Source organism: Apium graveolens, chromosome 7 (assembly GCF_009905375.1).
Source record: "Apium graveolens cultivar Ventura chromosome 7, ASM990537v1, whole genome shotgun sequence".
Classification (NCBI taxonomy): Eukaryota; Viridiplantae; Streptophyta; class Magnoliopsida; order Apiales; family Apiaceae; genus Apium; species Apium graveolens.
Window position 1 is genome coordinate 82,790,987 of NC_133653.1, and position 13,893 is coordinate 82,804,879.

The 13,893-nt window shown below is 34.7% G+C and overlaps 1 long non-coding RNA gene and 1 other non-coding gene across 2 annotated transcripts; one reads left to right on the forward strand and one right to left on the reverse strand.

Moving 5' to 3' along the window:
• Nucleotides 1-1,401: 1,401 nt before the first annotated feature.
• On the reverse strand, nucleotides 1,402-1,508 carry LOC141675875 (small nucleolar RNA R71). The gene has a single exon (XR_012556503.1). It is a non-coding gene; the product is annotated as a small nucleolar RNA R71 (small nucleolar RNA).
• A 10,233-nt stretch (nucleotides 1,509-11,741) lies between these two features.
• LOC141671197 (uncharacterized) lies at nucleotides 11,742-13,580 on the forward strand. Its single transcript, XR_012554999.1, has 4 exons — nucleotides 11,742-11,856; nucleotides 12,360-12,468; nucleotides 12,752-12,836; nucleotides 13,408-13,580. It is a non-coding gene; the product is annotated as an uncharacterized LOC141671197 (long non-coding RNA).
• Nucleotides 13,581-13,893: the final 313 nt, after the last annotated feature.

The window sequence follows — 13,893 nt, forward strand, 5'->3', positions numbered from 1 at the left end:
TAACAATATAGCAAAAATTACAGAAGGGGGGTTGAATGGAATTCTTGAACCTTTTTCTTGAAATAAAAATGTTCAACTCGATTATAGATATATTTATTTTGATTAGCACAATGCGGAATGTAAACTTAATTGAATCAAAACATAAGTAATAAAAAACAAGAATCTTTAAAAACTTTCTGGTGGATTTAAAAAATTCCACCAGAGATATATATAATATATCGAGAGGACTCTGTGTGCAGAAATGCTCACAGCTGCTTACAAATGGAACTACTGAGAATACAGGAAATGCTAAGGATTCTGCTTACAAAGATTTCTCTGTTTTTGTGTTTCTCAGCTATCTCAGTTATTTTTCTATTTGCTACTCTCTTGGTTTATATAATACCAAGATTACAAAGTCAAAAAGACTGAACAAATATAAAATCTAACAGTCTTAAGCTTTGCTGCTTTTCGTCCTCTATTACCCAGTTAATGGGCTTCCACAGTGTGTTTGTATACATCTCGACGGCTGTGTGTCAGCTTTCACTGTTCAACTGCTGTTTGAATTCTTCATATGATCATCCATCGACTTTCAGAACATCCATTGATGATTTAATTTATCATCCATCGACTGCTATATTAAACATTCGTTGATAGTCATTTGATCATATGTCGATGGATTTGTTAATCATCCATCGGTAGCTATTTTGGCACTTGACTCTATATCACTTATGCAGAATTACAAGACATCATTTATGTACAATTAATCAACCTATTCTGCATATCTAGTTAAAGTCAACATGACTTATATGCTACTACAGATTCTATACAAAGGTGCATGCATAACTGTGCTACAAACTTATTATTATATAAGCTACTCACTCGATGGATAATAAGTTAATCATCCGTCGGGACTATAATGAGTTATCCGCCGGGACTATAATTCTTATCCGTCGAGTGCTACATATTTTCACTAAGTAAAATCTACTTAGATGTTTTGTTTATGAAATCATCAAGTACACAACATATGCATAACATGATCGTATAGTTCCAGCAGATCCAGCTCTTATGGACTTTTCTCGGCCTAAAATTGATGACATTAAGTCAAGCATCCTTCATCCGGCTATTCAGGCTAATACTTTTGAAATCAAGTCGGGCACTATTCAGATGGTACAAAATTCTATTTCTTTCGGAGGTGCTGCGACTGAAGATCCCAACATGCATATCAGGAATTTTGTCGAGATCTGTAGTACTTTCAAATATAATGGTGTTACTGATGAGGCTATCAAGCTGAGGCTTTTCTCATTCTCTCTGAGGGATAAAGCTAAGGACTGGTTACATTCTGAACCAGCTGGGTCCATCACTACTTGGGAAGATCTTGCGCAAAAGTTTCTGGTGAAGTTTTATCCAATGGCCAAGACTGCAGCTATGAGGAGTGCTCTTACTCATTTTGCGCAACAACCAACAGAATCTATGTGCGAAGCTTGGGAGCGCTATAAGGAGATGTTGAGAAAGTGTCCACATCATGGTATGCCTGACTGGATGGTGATCACTGGTTTCTACAATGGTTTGGGGGCTCAATCTCGGCCCATGCTCGATGCAGCAGCTGGAGGCGCCTTGTGGGCCAAAAGCTATACTGAAGCCTATAATCTTATTGAAACTATGGCTGCAAACGAGCATCAAAACCCAACTCATAGGATGATTGTAATATCTTGGATATATCGTGTAATTATTTTTGCTAATAAATAAATATTATGCATGTCCACTATTTATTCTGTGAATTATTTGTTAAGTGATATAGGTGTTTGGATGTTTAAAAATAATATTAATTGAGTATTTTAATTTTTATATGTCCAAAATAAAATATAGATAATTGCCATATCTTCCTATTTATTTTTATGTTGATTTATAATTTTATAGGAAATTTATGAATTTTATAAAATCTTTTCCCGAGTATTTATAAACTATTTTATATAATCGGGAACCAACCGACGTCACCCGTTTTTTTGTTTTTATAACCCGAAACTCTTCCGAGAACTCCTTTCTAATCTAATTGCAATATTCCGAGCATTTTCCATGTTTTGACTTTTTCAATCCGGCGTACGGTTTGTCCTGTGCGGGTCCCGGCACAATATTTTCGATACATTATTCGTTTCGGTAAATCAATAAAACTCGTATTTTTTGATAAACATGATCTTTTTATTAAAGTATTACAATTATCAGCTCGTAATACGTGTAACCAGGCACTGAGACCAAGACCGCAGTACAAATTGTACTGATTTGGATAATTATCCCGAAAACCGGTACCGTTTGGATCTGTTTTTATAAATAAACGTACCATTTTTTATCCGGAATGATCCAACGGGATACTAATTTTCCGTAATTATATATAGCCTTTACCGTAATTAAAAAAATCATTTGCAAACAGTAATTATATAATTTTACAGAGAAAATCTATATATTTATATAAACTTTCAAGAATCAAACAGCAATTCAGAGGTGTTATTGATATCCGTTTGGAAAGCTTGAGTAACCAAAACGAAGGGTTTGAAGAGTACTATCAGATTATACAAGTTCCAGAACTGCAGAATCAAAGGTTTATTTTCTATATTTTTATTTATTTTTGAATCATTTTGATTAAAAATATGATTTTTTGTTCAGATAATTGTTTGAATGATTTGATGATTGCATGTTGTAGAGCTTGTTTTCCTGATGATTTTCATATGTCATATGACTGATTTGGAGTTCAATAATATGTTCAAAATTGAGTTTAATCTTCGAATTTTAAAATTAGGGTTTATAACCCGTATGAATGTTCTTAATTGAAAATTAGGGCTTTTGTTTGAGGGGTTATTAGCTGTTGAAATATAGTGGGTTGTGTTCCTTATGAAATTTGCAATCGAATGGTGTATAGCTCGTTAACAGACGATTCATGGTTTGAAGGGAGTTGTGTTTTTAAAGTTACGTCGAGCTCGCCGGAAACCGGCGAACTTCTCGGCCAAATTCCGGCCAACTCAGGGATTGTTAGGACGATTTGATGGCATGGTTATGTTCCTGGTATTGTGTAGATCATATCCGGAGAAGATGGTGGGGTGAGGATGCGGGAAACGTGTTCTCCGGCCATCCCAGTAATTTTCCGGCGACTGAACTGTAAAATTGCAGTTAGGTCCCTGTATTTTTGAAGATAGTGAAGTTATGTCCCTATAGTTTGCAAAGTTTTCAAAAATAGGATTCCTATTTATGAAATGTTTAAAAATCATATTTCATATTTATTTTAATTATAAAAATTCATTTTTAATTTCTGAAAATCCCAGAAATTATTATTTTAATTCCAAAAATTATTTTTAATTCAAAAATAAATCTGAATTAATTGGTTAATTAATTTTAGTTAATAATTAATTGATTAATTGGTCAATTAATTCGAAAATTAATTGATTAATTGATTTAATTAATTATTAATTGATTTTAATTAATTATATAATTAGATTTAATTATTTAAAAATGATTTAAATACTCTGAAAAATAGTTTCGAGCTTTAAAATATTATTTTAAATTGTTTTCAAGGTTCGATAATTATTAGAAAATTATTTTGAAGACAGATGTAGCCAACCGTACCTTGTTTATTGCTTTAAAATTTATCCAACGTCCTGTGTTAATTCCGAAAAATGTTTTAAAAATCATATTAAATACCCGAAAGCCTGTTTATGACCCGAGTCTCCTTTATAAATGATATGTCATTGTTTGACGTGTTACGTGTTATATGTGACTTGTTGTTTAACTGTCGGTCTATATGTTCGGTGTTTACTTGTTTATAGCGTAACTTTCAGTCCGTTAATCGGATTTGGGTAAAACGAAGGGTAGATAGAAGTGTATATCGAATAGAATCGTATGAGTTGAGTATTGATAGATGTTTATGATATGTGAGCAGAAGAGGCAAGGCTTAAGAAAGGGAAGCAAATAGTCGAGGAGTAAGACGGTTGTGATTGGAAATTAGTGCAGTTTAGCAAGCTAGTGCCAGAAAAGTATTCTGAACTTTCTCGAGATATATTATAGTTGATTAATAGTCTTGTTTCATATTGCATGTGCTTTGAAGCACTGAACCCTAAACCTTGATTCCAGTTGTTGATCTTTGAGCCGTAAACCTTATTCTTTCTAAACCATTGCTTGTTGTATACCCGAATACGAATCACAAATATACGATACTACTCTAGAAATATATACAAACTAAATGCCAAACACTGACTCAAATTGCTTATACTCAAACCATTGTACCTTATGCTTTGAAAGACCAAATCCTTGCAACCTTGAAACTTTGATTCCTTTGTTATCCAATTCTTTCATTACCTAACAGCCATTCTTTGAAATTGACATATTGATCATTTGTGAAGATTGCAACCATTTCATTATTGAATATCCAATGTTGCTTATGATTTTGTTTATTGCTTTACATTGTTTATTCTGTTATTATGTTAGAATTGGATTGTTTTATAAAATTTTGGACCAGATTCGTGGTCAGACCAGATTGGTGGTCAAGTTAGACCAATGCGTGCCTTGGATCCAGTAATTAGAGCATAGCCGCGTGCCTTGCTCGGGGTTAGTGCGTGACTGATCAGCAGCCTAACCTTGGTTTTTAAAATGAAAATATAATATCCAATTCTAAATCATTAATCATTGTTCACTTAACACCTTAACCCCTTTCACTTGATGATCATTATTCTCAGTCTTGTCATTGTGACTTGCTGAGCTAGTTAGCTTATTTGTGCGATGTTGTTTATGTTCTTTTCCAGTTAAGAAGGAACCAAATGGTAGTGAGGATCCCCAATCCAGTGCGAGAGCTAGGGGTCCAGGTTGATCAAGTTAAGCTAGATGGCAGCTTTTGAGATAGTTTAAGTTTGTAAAAGTTTGTAATAATGTTAAATGTTCAGAACTGAGTTTTAATTGTCGGGATTTGGACGTTTATAAAATAAGTGTATGTCTGTGGCTTGTGGACATACTTAAACCTGTTGCGGTCCGTGGTAGTTTGTAAGTAGGGTCACTGCAAATTATTATTATCTTTATTATTATTAAAAGCAGATTATAAATAAGTGTGTGTGTGGACCCCAAACTTCTGACCCGGGTTTGGAGGGCGCCATAGGTTTGGTATCAGAGCTACAGGTTATAAGTCACTGACACAAGCCTAGGTTGACGGGAATGGGTAGAGGGTTAGGATTAGAAGTAAGGAAATAGAAAGATAGAACATCGAGAGGATGAGTGTGACGGTATAATAGATATTAGTATAATTCGCGTTGTGGTTCGAGATTCTTATATTGCGATATGATTTCAGATAGCAGCGATGGCCGACTTTTTCATCTCCGTACCAGCTGATCACTCAGAGCCCTCAGTTGGAGGACCATCTTCGGATCCATGTCCTGTTGTTCCACCAGTGTTGGCTATTTTACCCCCACCTGTGTTGCAGCCCATACCACTGCAGGCTATTCCACCCCCAGGCATGAGACCACCTATCAGAGGACCCCCACCTGCTGATTCAGGTCTTACTGGTCACTCAGTTACAGGTGTACCTTTCCAGTTCTCTTCCTATCATGTCCCATATCATCAGTTCGAGGCATGCCTTATGGAGCAGCGATTCCTACAGGGTCAGATTCAGGAGTTATTATATATAATGCGTACCAGAGAGGTTGGGAGTGGTGAGAGGCGACTCAGAGAGAGGCTCCAGGTGTTTCGGAGAGCAGCTGCTGTGAGGATTGCTGAGGCTACTCATGAGGATATCACCCCTGATTTTCTTGTGGAGTGGGCTAAGTGGGTTCTGGAGGAGCTTGAGGAGATTGGAGGTCCAGACTTGCCATGAGCCAGAGGCACAGAGATGGAGATGTTGATTAGTGCTGTTGTGGTTGTTTAGTATGTACAGTAGTGTATAGTATGTATCAGTAGACTTTTGGGTTGTATACATAGACTAGATTTGCTGACTAGTGAGTAGGTTTGTTGTACCTTTTGCTTTTACTTCCGAAGCGTCTTTACGCTTGTACTACCTAAAACTTTTGATCTATATATATCAGTACCTTTTGCTTTCCAGCATTGTCATTTACATTACTGCACCTGTTTTACTTTATTTTATTTATTGTACCAGTTATACCCTTATGATATCACGTACCCTATTCCCTTAACTGTTTATATTCTGTAAAGAAGCATGCAATTTACTTAGTTCAACTGTTACAAATGTTTTCAAAAAGAGATATTTCTATTTTACAAAACTTCTCTTTTATGCAAAGGATTTGTTTAAAAGATAAATAAATTGTTTGATTCTTTACAGAAAATGCCTCCCAGAAGAAATACCCGCACCAACACCCAGAATGAAGAAACCAACAACAACAATAACAACCAAGATGATACTAACCAGAATGCAAACCCAGGACCCATAGACCCAGCAATAGCCCAGATTCTTCAAATCTTGGCCCAACAAACAGTTCACCTGACACAACAACAACAAAGACAAACCAATCCCCGGGTAACTTTCAAAACTTTTCAGGCAGTAAACCCACCAGAATTCAAGGGTTCCCTAGATCCGATTGAAGCAAATGTTTGGTTAAAGGAAATAGAGAAGTCGTTTGCTTTAGTTAAAGTGAAGGAAGAACAGAAGGTGGACTTTGCAAGTTATTATTTGAAGAATGAAGCCACCTATTGGTGGGAGACTGTGAAGACATTGGAAGGTACATATGTTATTACTTGGGAGATGTTTAAGGAATTATTTTTAGAAAAATATTTTCCCCAGTTTGTTCAGGATCAGATGGAGCTGAAGTTTTTAGAGCTAAAGCAAGGAAATATGTCGGTAGCTGATTATGAGAGTAAGTTTGAAGAGTTGTCAGGGTAGGTGCCGTCATATGTAGATATTGACAGGAAGAAGGCTAAGAGATTCCAGCAAGGTCTGAACCATGGATCAGAGGGAAGGTAGCCATCTTTGAATTGGATACCTATGCAGGAATTGTATAAAATGCCATGATTGCAGAGACAGAGAGCGAGATGTCACAGAAGGAAAAGGAAAGTAAAAAGAGGAAGTTTGAAGGGAATGAAGGTCAGTCACAACCAGGAAAGTTTCCAAATTTAAGAAGGGCAGATTTCAGCCGGGGAGAAATTTTAATGTCAACAAACAAAATGTAGGCAATAGAGGTCAAGGCAACCGTCCAGTCAACATGAATCAGCCAAATCAGTTAAGGCTAACTTTTCCAGATTGTCAGGTATGTGGGAAGAAGCATGTAGGAGTTTGTGATAAGTTGAACATGGTTTGTTTCAAGTGTAATCAGAAAGGGCACTATTCAAGGGAATGCCGCAATCAGCCAACGAGAGAGCCAACGAACAAGGATCAGCCTACCTGGAATCCAGCGGTTAAGGTTTCAGCTATTGGATTTACATGCTTTAAATGTGGGAAGCCTGGACATATAGCCAGGGATTACAAGACACCGGCCCCAGTCAGTAACGCATTGAGAATTATGGGATCTACCCCAGCAGTGAATGAGACTCCAAGGGCTAGAGTTTTTGATATGTCTGTAAAGGACGCTATCCAGGATACTGATGTCGTGGCAGGTACGCTTAATGTGAATTCTTTATGTGCCAAAGTGTTAATAGATTTGGGAGCAACTCGATCGTTTATTTCTCAAAATTTTGTTAGTAAGTTAAATTGTCCAGTTGAGTATTTAAATGAAATAATGACTGTGGAATTAGAAAATTAAGAACGTATATCTGTTAATCAAGTTTGTGATTATTTATTGTAATTAATTATTTAATTAGGTTTAATTGTTTATTTTGATTTAAAAATTCCGAAAAATAGTTTCGAGCTTTAAAATATTATTTTAAATTATTTTCAAGGCTCGATACTTATTATTAAATCATTTTAAAGTCATATTCGGGTGTTCGAACCCTATTATTTAATTATAAAATGATTCGTAGACCCGTTTTAATTCCGGAAATTGTTCAAAAATTCGTAATAAATAGTTCGTTCGTCCGTTTAATACGAAACGAACGCCTCTAGGCTCAGAAAAATATTCTACTTCTATTAAAATTACTTTCGAGGCCTAAATACTTTTGTATTGAAAGGTAATTTGTTTTATGAATCATTTTAGGTCGGATATTGATAGATAAATACTATTTTTGACCTGGTTTCAGTTCTAGATGTTTTGAGTCCTACCTTTTAACGATTGGACTTATGTGTTATATGAATTATATGTGACTACGTGTTATGTGAATTATGATTCAACATGTCTTTTAAATGTTATCTGATCAGAATATGATCCTTATCTGTTATTATCGGGTGGGTAGATGATAAGAATGAACGTATGATGGACAAGTATACATTGTCAGTTAATTGAAATGGTATCTTTTTTGATAGATACACATAGTTCGAGACGTTCAAATCCAGACAGCGATAGTAAAAGTAAATCTTGATTGTGTTGGGTATTGAGACGAGTGAATACAGAATAGAGATAAACAGAGAATGGCGATTAACAAGAAGGGTCAGATAGCCTATCACTGGAAATACAGATATACCAGAACTGAGTTGTATTGCAGATAGTTAAATATCAGGGGATTATCAATTGAGGCAAGTATTCATGAACTTTCTTATGATATATTTCCAGTATTTCTTCTCTATTCTAAATTCAGAATAGTTAAATATTTTACACTTCGCTGTAATTACTCTTAATTATGCAAGTACCTTTTTTTTCTTGTTCCTTATTATGAATTGTGATATCTTGAGCAAATACCTATTATTCTGGGTTATTTACGAACCCTGAAACGTGATGTTTTAACCGAAAATGGTTTTCATCAAAATACTCTATGGAGTGGATGGTTACGAAAAGGGCCAGGAATGAGCTGGACCCTAAGGGCCAGAAATGGCTGGACCCTTAATTACGGAGGCCATAATGCCTGGGTACCCTATATGTTGGTGGGTCAGATGGGTATAGAGCCGTTATGATTACAAAACCGGAAAAAGCCCTGGCTGAAAAGATGAACCAATAAATTACTCGTTGCTTTTAATTTATGATAAAAGCCTAATAAAGGCCAATGTTTATTCGCTCAACCCCTCCAATAAATAAAAATGTCTATAAATTATTTAAAGATTATTTCTGGAAAATTTCTTTCGATATTGATACTTGGGAATCAGTTATGATACTTGCTGAGAATTTTTGGCTCACTCCTGCTTTGTGAATTCTTATTTCTTTCAGTTTCAAATGAGGAGTAAAGTAAGTAGCTCTTAGTAGACATCACAGTTGGAGAAATCCCAGTTGTGAGAAGTTGGAGATGTCATATTGAATAAGACAAGGAAATTAGTAAAGAGATAATGAAATTGTAATTAGTTGATATAAATTTTAAAAGGTTAGATTCTTGTTTCATCCCATAACCTGTAAACGATCCGGAATTGAGGGGTCGTCTGTATATTATTTCAATATACAGGTTTATATTATGTAAAGATTGTTTAGTGACACCCAATTCTGACCCCAGATTTGGGGCTGTTACAAATTGTGTCCAAAATTCAATTCAAGCCTGATTACTTCACATATTAAAATCATAATTTACTTTCAATTATGTTTTTTCTCGGTCGTACGACTACAAATGGCACCCCTGGCTCCAGTGGCTTGCATTCTTTGTCAACAACAGTGTCCACATATAAATTTATTTCTCCACCACTTTCGCAAGCATCTACGAGTTCCATCAAATCTTTATGACATTTCAGAAGCTTCAATTATTGGGGCTTTCCATTCAAGACATATACACCTCCAATTTCTTTATACTGGAGGCAGTTCTTAACATTTTCTAGCGCCACAGTATATGGAAGGGTATTTAATATCATCCATACGGTTGGATCGTCGAAAATGTCATTTAAAAAATCGAACAGTGAAACTGTGACGGAGGACAATACAGGTAATAGTCCCCCCACATCGTTTTCTGTTAAGATACGACACAACCGGGACATTAAATTTTTTGATTATTTTGTCCGAGCACTACGAAGGGTATTTAGTATCATCCGTACGGTTGAATCTTCGAAAACGTCATTCTGAAAAAATCGAACAGCGAAAATGTGACGGAACACAATACAAGTAATAGTCCCACCACATCGTTTTCTGTTAAGATACGACACAACCGGGACATAAAATCTTTGATTATTCTTTCCCAGCACTACGAAGGGTATTTAATATCATTCGTACGGTTGGATTGTCAAAAACATCATTTGAAAAAATTGAACAGCGAAACTGTGATGGAACACAATACAGGTAATAGTCCCCTTACATCATTTTCTGTTAAGATACGACAAAATGGGGACATTAAATTTTTTTATTTTTTTCCTAGCACTACGAAGAGTATTTAATATCATCAGTATGGTTGGATCGTCGAAAACGTCATTTGAAAAAATTGAACAGCGAAAATGTGACGGAACACAATACAGTTAATAGTCCCACCCCATCGTTTTCTATTAAGATACGAAACAACCGGGACATTAAATTTTTTGATTATTTTTTCCCAGCACTACGAACGGTATTTAATATCATCCGTACGGTTGGATCATCGAAAACGTCATTTGAAAAAATTGAACAGCGAAACTGTGACGGAACACAATACAGGTAATAGTCCCCCCACATCGTTTTCTATTAAGATACGACACAACCGGGATATTAATTTTTTTGATTATTTTGTCCCAGCACTATGAAGGGTATTTAATATCATCAGTAAGGTTGGATCATCAAAAATGTCATTTAAAAAAAACGAACAGCGAAAATGTGACGGAACACAATACAGGTAATAATCCCACCCCATCATTTTCTGTAAAGATACGTCACAACCGGGACATTAAATTTTTTAATTATTTTTTCCCAGCACTACGAAAGGTATTTAATATCATCCATATGGTTGGATCAATGAAAATATCATTTGAAAAAATCAAAGAGTGAAACTGTGACGGAACACAATACAAGTAATAGTCCCCCCACATCATTTTCTATTAAGATACAACACAACCGGAACATTAAATTCTTTGATTAGTTTTTCCCTGCACTACGAAGGATATTAATATCATCCGTTCGGTTGGATCGTCGAAAACGTCATTTGAAAAAATCAAACAACAAAACTGTGACGGAACATAATATAGGTAATAGTCCCCCCACACCCTTTTCTATTAAGATACGACACAACCGGGACATTAAATTTTTTGATTATTTTTTTCCAGCACTACGAAGGGTATTTAATATCATCCGTACGGTTGGATCATCGAAAACGTCATTTGAAAAAATCGAATAGCGAAACTGTGACGGAACACAATACAGGTAATAGTCCCCCCACATCGTTTTCTGTTAAGATACGACACAACCGGGATATTAAATTTTTTGATTTTTTTTCAGCACTACGAAGGGTATTTAATATCATCCGTATGGTTGGATCGTTGAACACATCATTTATAAAAATCGAATAGCGAAATGTCATTTAAAAAATATAAATGTATGAATTATAAAAATAATAAAATACATATAAAATTAGAAAGCAATGATATACATGATGATATGAGCACTATTACATAACTTTTAAATTTACAAAATATTAAAAAATATAAATACATGAATTATAAAAGTAATAAAATACAAATAAGTAATTATAAGTAATTGATTAATTTTAAAACATTTATTCAGAATTTATTTATTAAACTAATTCTCCTCACCTCATTATCTCCTCCACGTCTCTCCACCACTCATTCAACTCTTATCTCCTCCCCGTCTCTCCCTGCCCTCTCTTTCTCTCCACTACTTTCTTTATCTCTCTCCAATTAGGGATTTGCAGTTCCAATTAGAACATCGACTCCACAATCAGGACTTAACCTAATCGCCACCCCCTGATTATGCTTCTGTAATTCACTTAACCCCCTTCCTTATAATTCCAGTTTTGGGCTTTTTATATATTGATTATGTTATTCTTTATTTCCCCTAGTTTTTCTGTTAATTATATTTGTTTTCTTAGGTGAATTTTGAAATTCACCCTGAAATTATATTTTTATGGTTTTTTGAAATTTTGGTGTCTTGATGTTTGATTCGTTCTTTCAATCGTTCTGTTGTATCTCTATTTTTGTTAATTAAATTATCTATTATGTCACCCTTGTTTCTCTACATATCATTTTTATTAATTTATCGTATTTCACAATTATATTTTTATATAAATTGAGCTTTTTATGTACTTTGTGCGATGCTCGAGGTATTTGCTTTTATGCTCTCGGGTTCCTTTATGCTTATTTCCATACAATTACTAATGTAAAATCTAAAATTTGTATGTTTTTATGCATTATGAAGTTAATGGTAGATCATCTGCTGGTATTAGCACATTAGTTGACGGATTAAGTTTTGCATAATGTCTAGGTAGAAGGCGAGGCTGAAGTACAAGGTCCGGGGGAAGTCGACGAAGAAATGGAGAGTGATGTTCAATTACTTGATGGTGCTTGTTTACTCTTGTGTGAATTTTTTTAGTGTAAGTTAACTGTTATTGATATATATATATATATATGAAATTTCATCTTACTAACTCAAGTTGAGGCTTATATTAATGTGTGTGTGTGTCGTTGCAAGGTAATTAGTCTGTCAATTTCGGTTTAAAGGTGTTTTCTTGGAGATATTAAAAAAAATAAGGAGAAGCATAATGTACATGTGTATTTAATATTGACATCTTGAGTGTCTGATGATTTACAAGTATGCTCAGTGGTGGTTTAAAGATAGATATGTAACAGTTTCGATTTTTTGAATTTCTTTTGTAGATTGATTATGCTTCTTAGATTTGAATGAGACTCAGATCCAGTGCAGTTGCTATAGAACCTTTAATCTCTCTCAGGTGTCAGATCTGTGAGTTTTTTATAGTCTTTGTATTGATTATGCTTCTTAGATTTGAATGAGACTTGATAATTGCTTCATAAATTCATGATTTATAGAGATATCGAGAAAAGATTGTTATGATCGGATTGTTGACACGTGGTTGTCGATGCCTACTTACCGTCTACCTATAAAAGTAACCGATCTTTACTGCTGGAAATAATACTGAAACCTATCTTTAGAGGCGTCATTTACATTATCCTTATAAGGAGCTCAAACGTCAAAGTTATTAATTTGCATTGAAAAACCTGTACGTTGTTTGCTCTAAGCTTCTTCACTTGTAATCTCTAAGAGTGTTCCTTTTTCAATTTTCAAGATTTTTTGTTGAACAAGGGCGTAATAATAATGTGGATAAATTAATAGTGAGGTACACGATATTTCTGGTCATTTTATTTTTTTATGTAGTTAAAAACATCACAGATTTTAGTAAAATTTTGATTTTTAAGTGTCTAGAATGAGGACAGATTCACAGTTCGCTTATTCTAGATGGTAAACCCAAATATACTTGAGTACTACTAACAAAAAAGATTAATCTACCTTACAGGGTCCATCGCTTCTTTGTATGCCATCTCCCCATGCTGCTATACCAATTTCACCAGAAACAAAGGGCTGTAAAGCGCAAAATACCAGCAACAACCAGCTCAACAAATGCCATCAACAATTATGGCTGAGGAGATAGACCGACAGTTGCTATAGACAACATGACTCCTTCAAAGTTGCAAGGTACAATAAAATTTCCAGATTTTATGCCACTTAAAGTTTTTCGTGCAATTTCCTCAGCTTTCATTGAACTAAACAAAGCTATTATACTTGTTTATGCAGAATTTTTAGAATATTGTGGTTATTGGATGGCTTGGTTTTTATGGATGTTTTACTGAATTTGGGGTTGCTTAGATACCAACAGCACATTTTCAATTTTTTATTGTGACGTGGCATGCGGGTCCCAATTTACTGGTATTTTTAGTAGCTATTGTAACACTTTAGTAAGCTATTGAAATATTTACATTGTCTATAATAGTAAGCTATTATA